The sequence below is a fragment of the Rhinolophus sinicus genome, linkage group LG02, assembly GCF_036562045.2.
Source record: "Rhinolophus sinicus isolate RSC01 linkage group LG02, ASM3656204v1, whole genome shotgun sequence".
Lineage (NCBI taxonomy): Eukaryota > Metazoa > Chordata > Mammalia > Chiroptera > Rhinolophidae > Rhinolophus > Rhinolophus sinicus.
This window is the reverse complement of record NC_133752.1, coordinates 58,509,117-58,521,584: the sequence shown is the minus strand read 5'-3', so window position 1 is coordinate 58,521,584 and position 12,468 is coordinate 58,509,117. Positions and strand designations below refer to the sequence as shown.

Genomic DNA, 12,468 nt, shown 5'->3' with positions numbered 1-12,468 from the left:
ATATGAAAATATTTCTTCTATATAGCTGCTGTATTTCTCTGTATGAGTTTATCAGAATTATCCAATTAATTGGGGGCTTCTAAATGCATGAACTAGAATAAATGTCTATGATTTTTTTTAAAAATCCTGTTTGGTATTACAGGTATTGGAAACATTTCTTTGCCTTTCTTGGTAACATACGTATGCATAAACTTTGCACGTCATGATTCTTTAAAGAGCAGTCAGTGCAGAATTTACAAGAATACACATGATCTCTGGCTTTTCACACAGTAATTTAATAGAAAGAAGCTCAGTCCATCCTTCCTTATTATGTTTCTTTGCTATTATATTATCTGTAAAAGTCCAGTTTTGAATTTGTGGGAATGATGATGCACTGTCTAAACAGGCCAATTCTGTGGCATATAATTCCACAGAGTGCTGCCCAAGAACCGTGGTGGTGGTGGTGGGAAGAGAGTTAGATTTCCTAATAGCCTATGCTGCACATGTACTGATCGGCCATTCTGATAAACCTCATAAAGGATTCTTGACAACTGAGCACAATCGGGCGAGGTGAATGTTGTTTTGTGATCTGTAGCCTTAATAAAAATTCCATTACTATGGTGTATTTTCACTCTGTGCACAGCTATGTGCACACCTCATGTACGCATGACATATTCTTGGTATGTTCTCATGGTCTTTGGCCATATTATGCTCACAAAATTTTACAAGTGAGAAATACAGGGCTTTCACCAGAACTGACTTTGATATAATCAAATGTATTGGTATAAAGACAGTAAAATTATACCTGGTGAGAAGTTGGCATATGTTCAAATAAGCACACACGGTGATTCCGTAGGCAACTGATATAAAAATGTCGTATCAAAAGAGAAATAAAATAACAGCCCTTGAAACAATGTGAATCTTATTTTATAGTGAAGCTATCTTTGCTACCACTAGTATTCTCCTATGGATTTCTTGCATTTTATCAGCAGGAGTTTTTGGCCTAGTTTTAGCAATGCTGAGGCAACGTTTCCTTTTGGCTCCAATCCCTTAACAGCTTTAATTAATAGTACTTATTCAGCTCATGCTTAGCAGTTTTATTTTTGCAAGATGATTTATAATCATTTTTATTAGTTATTCTAAATTGAGATTTAGAATGGCATGGCATAAAGAAAATGCTTCATGTTTGAAAAAAGGACACTAGTGCTACCCAGCATTTGTCTAAATAGCATAATTATGGCTACATTACTCATGGATTGTTAATTATTTATTCTTTAATCTGTACATAGATGTAAATACACCACTTCAACCTACAATTATGGAAGGTCTGTAATCTTCCATAGCAGTTCAACTGATATCTGTATGAATTCTTACAACAAAGTTGAGTGTGTGTCTGCGGTAAAACACTATTAAAGAAAAAGGAAGTTGCAGTAACAATATAAATTATTAGATACTTATGACAACCCAAATTTGGTAGTGTACTTAATAATGCCATACCATTAGAAATCAAGAGTATCAGCATAATATCACTTATTTATATAAAAGTAGTACATTTTTAAATTTAATTTTATATTAGTTTCAGGTGTACAGCACAGTAGTTAGACATTTATATAATCTATGAAGTCCAGTGCGATAAGTCCAGTGCCCATCTGACACCCTACACAGTCTTTACAACATAATTGATTATATTTCCCATACTGTATTTCATATTCCTGTGATTACCAATTTGTACTTCTTAATCCCTTCACCTTTCTCAACCATCCCCCCGTCCCCTCCCATCTAGCAACCATCAGTTTGTTCTCTGTTATCTGTGAGTCTATTTGTTTTGTTTGCTAGTTTATTCTGTTCTTTAGATTCCACATGTAACTGAGATCACATGGTATTTATCTTTCTCAGTTTAACTTATTTCACTTAGCATAATATTCTCTAGGTCCATCCATGTTGTTGCAAATGGTCAGATTTCATTCTTTTTTAAGACAGAGTAAAACTCCATTGTATAAATGTACCATAATTTCCTTATCCAATTGTCTATTGATGGGCATTTCAGTTGTTTCCATATCTTACCTATTGTATATAGTGCTGCAGTGAACATAGAGGTGCATTTATTTTTTTGAGTTAGTGTTTTAGATTTCTTTGGATAAGTACCCAGGAATGGAATTGCTAGGTCATAAGGTAGTTCTATTTATAATTTTTTGAAGAACCTCCATATTGTCTTCCATAGAGGCTGCATGAATTTGCAATCCCACCAACAGTGCACGAGGGTTCCCTTTTCTCCACATCCTCAGGAACGCTTATTTGTTGATTTATTGATGATGGCCATTCTGACAGGAGTGACGTGATATCTCACTGTGGTTTTAATTTGCATTTGTCTGATGATTAGTGATGTTGAGCATCTATTCATATGTCTATTGGCCATCTCCTCTTTGGAGAAATGTTTATTCAGTTCCTCTGCCCATTTTTTAATTGGATTGTTTGCTTTTTTGGTGCTGAGCTGTATGAGTTCTTTACAAATTTTGCATATTAACCCCTTATCAGATGTATGATTGACAAATATCTTCTCCCATTCAGGATGTACTTTTGTTTTGTCGATGGTTTCCTTTGCTATAAAAAATCTTTGCAGTTTGATGTAGTCCCATTTTGTTGTTTAAAAGTAGGACATATTAATAGAACATGTATTAATGTGTTTGTAACAAGATCAACCTGGTAATTGGAAAATACCTTTTCACACAATATGAATCAAGGTTGTCATTAAAATGTTGATTTTTTAATTGATTTTTTTAGATTTTGTATATACCAAAAGGACAAAAACATTAGCATAAGCAATAATTTAATGACTTTATATATTACTTTTGCATACATTATAGAATATAATATATAAATTCAAAGCTTTGAGACTAGGAAATTTGAAATGAAATGTAATGTTCTAATTACATTAACTCAATACACAAGTTTCAACTGATTTTTTATTTTTCAAAGACCTTCTAATCTTGGATTATGTGTACCTCAGTTGGCCTTTTGCATCTGCATTTTGGATATTATGCTACACATGTAAGAATCTTTATCAGAGTAGGCCGCCGGAAGGGAGAAATGGTGAAACAGTGACCAGCTTCCTTGCTTGCTGGGGAAGGCAGTGGTGGGAAAAGGAAAACAACACCAGCTAAGAAACCCTCTATACCAGGGAAACTGGCACCCACCTGATTTAAAGCCATATTTTCAGAGTTAAATCCAGTGTTCAGACTATCAAATGATGAAAACAGATTTCATGGAAAGTTTTTTTTCCCCTGGTTACCATGGGGTTTATGAGAGAAAAGAACTATGAACAACAACTTAGGTTTATGGGAAAAAAACCCAATTAAAAAATCAGAATGTCAGGCAAACACATCCTTGACTCAGTGTGTCTATTTTTTTTTTTTTATGGTTTGTACTTTTGGGGTTTTCTTTTCCTTTTTTTTTAAATTAAAGTTTATTGGGGTGACAATTGTTAGTAAAGTTACATAGATTTCAGGTGTACAATTCTGTATTATATCACCTATAAATCCCATTGTGTGTTCACCACCCAGAGTCAGTTCTCCTTCCATCACCATATATTTGATCCCCTTTACCCTAATCTACCACCTCCCTCCCCCCTTACCCTCTGGTAACCACTAAACTATTGTCTGTGTCTATGAGTTTTTGTTTCTCATTTGTTTGTCTTGTTCTTTTGTTGTTTTGGTTCCTATACCACATATCAGTGAAATCATATGGTTCTCTGCTTTTTTGTCTGACTTATTTTGATTAGCATTATAATCTCAAGATCCATCCATGTTGTCACAAATGGTCCTATTTCATCTTTTCTTACCGCCGAATAGTATTCCATTGTGTATATATACACCACAGCTTCTTTATCCATTCATCTATCAAAGGACATTTTGGTTGTTTCCATGTCTTGGCCACCGTAAATAAAGCTGCAATGAACATTGGAGCACACATGTCTTTATGGATAAATGTTTTCAGATTTTTTGGGTAGATACCCAGGAGAGGGATTGCTGGGTCACACGGTAATTCTATTCGTAATTTTTTGAGGAACCTCCAGTCTATTTTTTTAGGGAACGAGTAATATAAACATGTAGCCACACAGTATCTGCATAGATATTAAATATGATAAAAAATTTACGAGTGTACAACTGTGACTTGAATGAAAGGGCATGTCTAAACACAATGAGTCCAATTCTCTGCTTACACTGGCAAAGAAACCAACTACTGTGCCTAAAAAAACAGTTTAGTTTTATTAGCTAAATAAACAGACTAATCAACACCACTGCTGTCCTGCTCCCACTTACCCAAAGCTTTTTCAAAACCTGGGATGTTTCTCAAAGGCAAGTTACAGATTTTAAATGGTGAATTGAGGTTTTAAATACACTGAAATTCAAGTGATAGTTTCCATGTTTGGAAAACCACTTCCTTCAGCCACTTTCTTGGAATGGCAAAGTACCTCCCCTTTTAACACCAAATCCCTAAGTCCCTTAAACCTTGCAACAATGTGCAGAAAAAGGAGTGGCTGGCTTGGAGAAGGGTACTTGGTGTTGGCAGGCACTTCTGTCAGTATAGATTCTGATTCCTCATCAGACCAGATTCTAGCCATTCTGCGAGAGCTCCATCTCTTTTTGCCACCCATGGTGTTCTGGGTCAGGGCAGAAGGAAAGTGGGTAAAGTGTGGGTGGGCCAGCAAGAGATGAGTTAGCTTGTGTGTGCTTTCCACGTTGCAAGTATCCAAGTGGGAATCTGATGTGAATTGGAGAACAGAGGCCTGAAGTAACATGTTTCATTTTCACCTGGCAGATCTTAAAAGTCCAGTCTTTTTACCTAGAAAATACCTGGGTAGATTTCATAGTACCTCTTATGTGGCTTATTAAAAAATATGTATGTAGTAAAATACCAACAAAATGAAAAGATGCAATTTTAATTATAAAATAAAAATGTAGATACAAAGTACGTGTATTGTTATGCATCTATGTCTGTACAATGAAAATTGACCAAGGTCATGTAGTTAGTAGATGAATGATCTAGGATTTAAACCCATGTAGTTTGATTCTAGAGTTGACAGTCTTAACCACTACCCAATACTTCCTCTTCCTTGATCTCTATTTGGAAGGAATTAAACACATTTCCTGTTGTTTTATCTTACACACATGTCTAGGTAAATGTTAACTCTAGGCCTTTTTATTTTCCCCAAGAACAAAGGAGCAGCTATTATAAATGTCAAATTTTGTTTGATGCCATTTTTTGGATGCTTGATAAAATTGTAATTCTTCTACTATATATTGAACTTTTTTCATGTGGAGTCCCATTTTATTTCTATAGCAATTTAACAAGAAGCAAAGGAACATTCACTTTAAAGATTCAGAAACCAGCTTAAATAATGAGAGGAAATCAGAAATGGGGAGAGGTATATGGGCAGAGGGAAGAGGAATGTAATATCACGGAGTTGGTGGGGTATCATGACGAGGAAGAGAGTATAGATGAAAGATGAGGTCAATAAAAGGTAGGAAATTAGAAAAAAGGAGGGAGCTTTGAAAAACAACAACAACGTTGGTCTAAAGAAAGTATATCAATGAAGACAATTTGACAAAACTATCCACAGACTAGCAACAGTGTTTGTGTCTTTTTACCATATTTAAAGTAAAAAAATAAAAAAAAAACTAATAATTTTTCAAAAATGGGCTTTGTACTCGTTTCTCCTTACCGGTACATACTCTTTTCTTATACTAGCCAGATGTTAAAAATGAGGCTTTGATGAACTCTGAAGGAAGATCTACCTTTTAGAGAAGTAGGGCACCTTCGATAATAAATATTTATCCTCCAAATAAATATAAAACCTTAAGAATGCATAAAATTGCAAAGAAACTGTATTTCCTCAGTACTGGTTAGGATTCTATGCCTGAGGAGGGAACGTGTCTATCAACGGGCAGAAGGAGGAGACTTTCAATGTTTCCAACTTGATTTTCTTTCCCTTGCAAAGATAAAATCATGAGGGAGCCATAGGGTTTTGATAGAGACATCAATCACCCTGAGCTCTTCTCTACGAAGCAAATAAGCTTCTCAGTGTGCATTAAATAAACAACTTGTGTGATTGTCCTAAAGGCAAGTACAGTGTTATAGAGTAAGAAAAGATATCACATGGCAATATGATTATTTCATTAACTTACTCTCCCAGACATTTATTGCCCCACCCACGCATCATCATTCATGTCCCATTGTTGGGTGTCACTGAGGGGATGATGTCAGTGGCAGGGAATGTGAAGATAGGAAAGTCATCTCCAGTTACCATCCCATCAGGTATAGGGGTGATGGCTCACCAGACTTCCATACAGCATATCTCCATCTGTTCTCTTTCACTTATGACTATTGTCTAATCCTATTTATAATTCATAAATTGCTTACGTGTGTATTTATTTAATGTTTATCTTCTATAGGAACTCTATAGCAAGCTCCATGAGGACAGGGACGATCATGTCTTGTTAACTGTTGTTTGTTCCCACTACTGAGCATAGTGTTTGACACAATAAATTCTATAAATTGTTGAATAAATGAAAACTGCAAAACAGAGTAGGAGCATGGCAGGTGATAAAAGATAATTATAGGCTCTAGGTCTAACCTGTGTTCTAGGATAACTGTTAAGACTTTTTAAGAGATGAAGGAAAGATAACATGATACAATAGGAAAGGATAATGTCTACTCTCATGGATTATTTAATTCTGTTCTCAGAGTTTAAGAAGGGAATAAAAAGGTACAGATATGAATCTTTTCTCTTCGTCTATAATTCTGTCCATATTCCCACTCCAATTTGCTAATTGGGCGTAGGGTTACCATGAGGTTTGCAGTTCCATAGGAAATAAAGAGATGAATTTAAAAATGAAGACTATTCCAATGCTTATTTCTATGCCAAGCTATTACCTTAATTCAATCAACATCATTTGGAAGAGATAATATTCTTGCTCACCCAATTGAAGATAGAATATAGATTGAGGCATTCAATACGTTTGATGGACTGAGAGCATTATTTAAAATTATTTTAGTATTATAATTGTGTCTTTTCTTTGCATGGTTATTGAACAACTGTTAATACCCTCACCTCTACCACCAGCAGCACTGACATCCCACCATCACCATAACAATGGAGGTTACCCAAAAGATCAATTGTAAAACCAAACTCCAACCCCAGAGTGATCTGATTCCAAAGCTCATGCTTTTTTCTGTCCTGTCACTCTTGTTACAAAGTGTAGTCTCCATAGGCAGGTCCTCTTACAAGGAAATAGGACCGTTGCATCCCATTTGATGCCACAATCTTTGGCAGAGACTAGGGGATCAGGGAGCTAGATATTATAATTACAGAGAAAAAAAAAGGGTGTCAACTTTTTAGAAAGTGATTGGAAACACAAACTGGGAAGAAAATAAAAATTTCAGGCCAGGTTGATTACATCAGATGCATCATTTGGCCATAGGAGTAGGAAGCTATTAAATACTTTATAAAGTTAACTTTTTAATCTATTATTTTCCTTCACTTTTACTTAATAATGAGAATGGTTAGGGCACAGGCTTTATTTGTGTCATGCCATGTTTATGAGGTTGTTTAATTTAAGTGAAACGGAAATGTCCATTGTGTGTTATATCAGTGCCTCTCAGGAGTGCCCACCCTGTCAGCCACTTCAGCTATCAGTTGTAATTTAGGTATATCAGAATGCTTTGGTAACAGAATGCTTTGCTAAATATTCTGAAATTGTATTTTCACCCCTCCCTCCAACTCTGAAATACTAGATACAGTCTTTTGGTCTGTTTCTTTCTGTAGTGGTGTCCCAGAGTAGTTTTGTAGCATTCCAATCACTGCTGTAATATAATTGACTTATCTCAGTCTGATGCAATAGGGGAGGCTGGGGAAATGTGAGAAGGCACAGTATGGTCTGCAATAAAACAAAACAAGAGGTATAAAGGTGTGCTAAGGAGACATAAAAGGTAATTTTTTTCCATAAATAAACATGATTACATTCTATTATATTTTATTAATGTAGTCTGCCTTTAGTTTCAACCAGGGGTTGGCAAAGTGTGGCCCTCTGTGAATGGATCTGGCCACACCCATTCATTTGCATAATGCCTACAGCTGCTTTCTCACAACAATGGCAAAGTTGAGTAGTTGAGACAGAATGTTTGGCTGGCAAAGCCAACAACATTCTGACTGACTTTTAGCCAACTGATAGCCAACAACTATCTGACTTTTTACAGAAAAAGTTTGGAAACTCATGGTTTAAATTAATTTCTTATCTTATTTTTTATTGAGTATACATTCATGAAATATAACCAGTCCCTAAATTCAAACTCTTCAGAAAACAAAAAAATATATATTTGTTTTGAAATTGTTATAGTACACCATTTAAAAAATAACGTGTCCCTATAAGTACAAAATAAAAGTTTTCATATGACAGCCCAAACATTCTAGGGCTCTAAATCTCTAAATACTGAGTGTGTTAGTTTATTTCTTTGGAAAGAAATAAAAAAAAAAAACTTAAAAAAAAAAATATTTTATTGGGGGAGGGGAACAGGACTTTATTGGGGAACAGTGTGTACTTCCAGGATTTTTTCCAAATCAAGTTGTTGTCCTTTCAATCATAGTTGTGGAGGGCACAGTTCAGCTCCAGGTCCAGTTGCTGTTGTTAGTTGCAGGGGCAGAGCCCACCATCCCTTGTGGGAGTTGAGGAGTCGAATTGGCAATTTTGTGGTTGAGAGCCCACTGGTCCATGTGGGAATCAAACCGGCAGCCTTCGGTGTTAGGAGCACAGAGCTCTAACTGCCTGAGCCACCGGGCAGGCCCCGAAAAAAAAATTTTTAAGCACCCGTAGTTACTGTTTTTAGTGGCGTACAGAATTTTAACACTCCAAATAGAGCACCAATATTAGTATTATCTATATGCATAATAGTGAACGCAGAAGTAGAGTCTAGAGCCTTGAGTTCAGTTTATTTTATCCATAAAAGTCTACAAATTTTATATTTATTATGGATCTGCAAGGGTAATCAAAACATATTGGCTCACTGCAGAGTAAAACACGATAAAAAACCAGTATTGTCAGAGCCAGGAGGCAGTGGCTAAAATAACTGCTGTCTCTCGGAATGTAATTTATTGTTAGCACTTGCTGAAGTCACTCATATGAAGGAGTGATTAATCACTAAATATTTCTCATTGTTGTAGAGGCAAAACAAATTGACTTTATTTACTCATAGGATAGCAGGTACTAATTCCTAGGAAAATAATTGCCTTTCAAAATTTAGCACTTGTGTTAACATAGTTTTCAAATCAAATTATTATTTTTAGAGAAATATCCTAATATCCAAGGCCAAATTCTTGTAATTCACATTTCTTGAAAGAAAATATTTAGTGGTAAGACAAGATAAAATATAGAAGATTGTTTCTGAAAACAAAACAACTTTGTCTTCCAATTTCCTAACCACCTGTCATGCCTAGGAATTTTATTCATAAGTGATCTATTTGTAGCTCCACTCATGTGGACTTAGAAATATTTGCAGGAAAAGTGCTTATGGAATGTGAGGGAAATCACAAGATTTGAAATGTGCATCAGGACTTTAAAATGTGGCTTCGGTTGCTAGCTTTTGTTAAACTTGAATATACTTTACTATCAAATGTAATTTTACCAAGAAGAATTAAGTGCCAAATTTATGTCTAAACTTCAGATTCCTTGTCTGTCCCACAGTAATATGATTAGTCAACTTTCACTTGAGTAAGTAAAATGGTGTTTAGTTGAAGAATCTTGTTTGGTTGTTGCATGCTCCTCTAGAATGTAGCATTGAACTGTACAGAAAGCATATTGGTACCATCATAGCTTAAATGTATGTATTTCCAGGATGTTTGATTAACTAGCTGATCTGGTTACAATTGCTGCTTAACGAACTACCTCAACATTTAGTAGCTTACAATAATCATTTTATTATGCTCATGGATTCTGTGGGTCAGGACAGGGCACAGCAAGATGGCTTGTCTCTGCTACACTGTGTCTAGGATCTCAACTGAGAAGATTTGATGGCTGGGGTGACTTGATGGCTGGGATTGAAGTCATCTGGGGGTCCCTTCACTCATATCTCTGGTGGCTGAGTTGGGAAGAACTGTAGAGTAGAACTTTCAAATGGACTGCCTACAGGTGGCTTTTCCATGTGGCTCTTCCAAGTGGCTTGTCTCGGAGCCAAGCATGGCAGCCTTAGGACAACTGGATTTCTTACATGCCAGCTCAAGGCTCCAAGCATGACTGTTCCAGCAAACAAACTGATAGCTACATCATCCTTTATGATTCAGCCTTGGAAGCCTCACAGTCTCACTTCCATTGTGTTCTACTGGTCAAAGCAATCCTAAGCCCTTTCAGATTCAAGGAGAGGAGAATTAGACTTTACCTCTTAATAGGGACGAGTGGCAAAGTCACATTGAACAATAGGATGTAGGAATGGGAGATGTCAATGACACTCTCCCTCTTCGGGAAATATAATCTACACTGGCCAAAGAAAAAGTGAGTACACAGTTGATAAAGTATAATGTTAACATTTTTGGGATGTTGGTTATTAGAATTGGATGCTAAAAGATGTCTCAAATTTACTGTGTTCAGAACAGTGTTGTATGTCTTCCCCAAAAATCGAAATAATGAATTTGTCTTCAAAGTTGGTCCTTGGCAGGTGTCACCATCTTAGAAAATGGTACTATTTTGTAGCCAAAAACTTAGGAGTCAGTCTTAATTTGTCGTGTTCTTTCAACTCTTACATCTAATATGTTAAGTCCACTTAGTTCTGCCTTCTAAAATGTCTCTCAAATTCATTCACTTCTCCATCTTCAGTTCCTTCCCCCTACTGCAAGCCATCAATTCCAGTTCAATCCATTTTTCCATTTAGTAGCAAGAATGAACTTCCAAAACCATAAATTTGATTATGTGACACCTTTGTTTGCAACTATTCAGTAGCTTTGGAATAATGATCTTAGAATAATGATCTTAATTCCTTCCTGAACCTAAAAAACACTGCAAGATTTGCCTCCTGCCTTCTCCAAACCTCATCTCATACCAGTCTCACCTTTGCTCATTGTCCTCCACCCTCACCAAATCTTTTGTTCCTCAACTCCCAAGAGTCTTTGAACCTACTGTTTTCACCAGGAGTGCTTTCTGCACAGCTATCCGCAAGGCTTGCTCATTTAAAATCTCTGTTACCTCCTCAAGCCTTCCCTGACCAGCCAATCTAAAGTATTCCATCTCATTGTTCTCTCTTTTATGATCATATTAATTTCTGTAATAAAACTTAAGATTCTATTTATTTCTTTACTTGATTGCCTCTCTTTCCAACTAGAATTTAAGCTCCCTGAAGATAATGGCATTGTCTGTTTTGCTCACCTGTTTCTTCAGTACTTTGCTGAATCCTGTGCATAATAGATATTCCATAAATATTTTTTGAATGAATAATTGACAGATTGTTTAAAACAAAGAGAAAATTGTATGTTTAAGTTTAATTTCTCATGAATACATCCATATTGTACTCAAGCCTATGACTGAACATAAAAGATGATTTTTACAATAATAGCCACAGAGAAGTAAAAAGTTACAAGTGTTTTTTTGAGTTCAGTCTCTTTTTTCAAAGAGGCTCTTACTATATTTGAAGTTGTTATTGTCACTGACTAAACCTCAGTTTCATTTATTCATCCTTTCATTTATTCAGTTTTTTTAGTGAGAGTCTACTCTATGCATGGGACTGTACTAGAGTAGAAGTAGAATGTAAAAATGTGTAAGATACATTTCCTACTCTCACAGAGCCTACAATTTTATGGGCAAATGAGAAACATATCCCAAAACCCTCATTACAGTCACATGGTTTCAGTGACACGTAAGTGGCAGAACTTAAATGCTATCAGTATGGAGGACGTCTTTTGTGCCAAACTAATCAGAGAAGATAAAATGGATTAGGTAGTATTTGAATTGGATGTTTAAAAATAAAAAGGCTTTTAATAGGTGGAAATGGAGATGTAGGAAAGAAAAGCAATCCTAGTAAAATAAGTGTCGCAAGCAAGTAACCAGGACCAAGAAAGCAAAATGCATGTTTAGGAAACGGTGAGAGTCCAGGTTGTGTGGAATTTCAAGCCATGTATGGGATCAATTGCCAATATAGCTGACTGAAGCTAAGTCATGAAAACCATAACTCCAAGCTAAATAATTTTGACTTCAATCAATAGTTGATAAAGAACACTGAAAGTGTTTTATTTATTTTTGTATTTTTTAGGGAGGGCAGGTGCTTCATCAAACAGTGCTTTAGGAAGATTAACCTGCTTTGTTTGCACTATTAGACTGAAAATGAGGTGTAAGGAGTAAGGACTGTGGAGGTGAGGGGCCCATGCTTTATCCATCAAGGACCAAGTAATGTCAACTTTCTCCATGATTGTCCTAGAGGTAAATTGAGGAAGCATGGCGTAATGGAAAGAGC

The 12,468-nt window shown here is 35.9% G+C and overlaps 1 long non-coding RNA gene across 3 annotated transcripts in view; it reads left to right on the top strand.

Annotated features, from left to right (window-relative positions):
• LOC109461125 (uncharacterized) overlaps positions 1–12,468 on the top strand; it is a 79,284-nt gene that overhangs the window by 57,974 nt on the left and 8,842 nt on the right. The window lies entirely within an intron of this gene.